Raw genomic sequence first — 1780 nt, forward strand, 5'->3', positions numbered from 1 at the left:
AAAAAATACAAAGAACGAGATTGAGTTAAAATGTGGGTAGCCAAAATTAATAATTAGCGGTGTAAAGAAAAATATAAATAGTGACATTGCCATCATTTTCAATGCCTTATTGAAATAAACCAAATAAATATTATATTTATTTTATTTTATTATATTTACTTAATTAATAAAAAAACTTGGGATATTTTTATGTCTACTTGTTTTTTTCATCCTCACACTGTTTCCTGGCTCCCTCTATGTGCGGTGCAGGTGAAGCTAAAAAAATGGGTAAAAAATAAATAAAAATAGAATCGATTACAAATGACGGGAATAAAAATCAAGGGACGCGCACAAAAAAATAGTTGTTGAATATAGCACCTCCTTTTTTTTAAAAATGGTTAAAAAATAACATTCCACTGCCCATATTTTATATTAGACAAAGAATTGTGGAGATGGTAAGCTTATCAGCATTTTTAAGAAACGTTAAGTTCATTTTGAAATATTGATTTTTTAATAAAACTCATTTCAATTACTTAAACAACTTGCTTTAACTGGATAAAATATTTAAAATAAATAAATATTATTATCATTAATTAAGTCGATGATCCTATAAACAACACACTCATAAGACAGTCTGGAACACTGTTGTTGAAATAATAGTAGATTTAATGGTAAAACTATTTATTACAATTAATACAATTTTATATAATAGTGACAATGCACAAGCAACGGACCGCGGATGAGAGCCTTCTGTCTAATGACAGAGATTTAATAAGACGTTATTGCTTGCGAGTTTAGCGCAGGCGTCCCTAATTTCAACATCCGTCATTCATGTACTTCATTCACTACTCCAAAACTAGAAATTAACTAACTAAGCTAATGTTTAATTAAATCAATGTAGAACACTCGACTGCATTGATTACTCTGCGTATTCTAATACAAAATGTAAAAGTTGGATAGCCCAGAAAGTCGCTAAGCTTCTTACGAACTCACTTTGGGAAGTCCGCCATCATACGCAACATCTTTCAAGCAAACTCACGTATTTACACGTTTCCGTTGAATTTATTAAACGTTTATTATTTTACTTAACAATTAAATGAATAAAAATGTTTCCATTTAACAACAACAGCACAGGTAATAAGCTACTCGTAAGAAACTATATTTTCTTTATTCTTCTTTTACTTAATACTTTCATAACTTTTTCATTTCCAACGAATAGAAGATATGAATCCTATTAAAGTAAATAACACGTATACTACATAATGCGTTTCTTTCAACAAGAAATAGTTTATTTCTCAGAATTTTCAAGTGCAAGGAACACAGCCATTCGTTTTATTCATGGAACTTTAACTATTGATTCCGCTCATATATGTAGTCTGCCCACTTCGACAAATATATTTTTCAAATACTTAAAAGAAGTTACGAGGAAAAAATATTTAGATGAACAGACTGAGAAACCTAGCCAGCGATAACTAAGAAGCAAAAAATAAATTAAATGCATAAAATCTTTTTTCCTTTTAAATTTTAACTATCAAGTTATAATCTCATTATTTATATAATAACAAAAGCTTGAGTAAATAAACTAGTAGACTCTAATTTAATTATGTAAAATCTGATGTTTAAATTTTTAAAGATGCAATTTAATTAAATATTGATCATCGGGGCAAATAAAATTATACAATTAAAGTTTTTTTGTCTCTTTTCATGTCTGAGTTATTGGTTTTAGTGGAGAACTCTTTAAAAGGTATAAATAAAATATACCTAAAGGTAAATACATTTGGTCGGAAATAATTAAAAAAAA

This window comes from Heliconius melpomene, chromosome 21 (assembly GCF_056956725.1).
Source record: "Heliconius melpomene rosina isolate 202511_hmr_F chromosome 21, ASM5695672v1, whole genome shotgun sequence".
Classification (NCBI taxonomy): Eukaryota; Metazoa; Arthropoda; class Insecta; order Lepidoptera; family Nymphalidae; genus Heliconius; species Heliconius melpomene.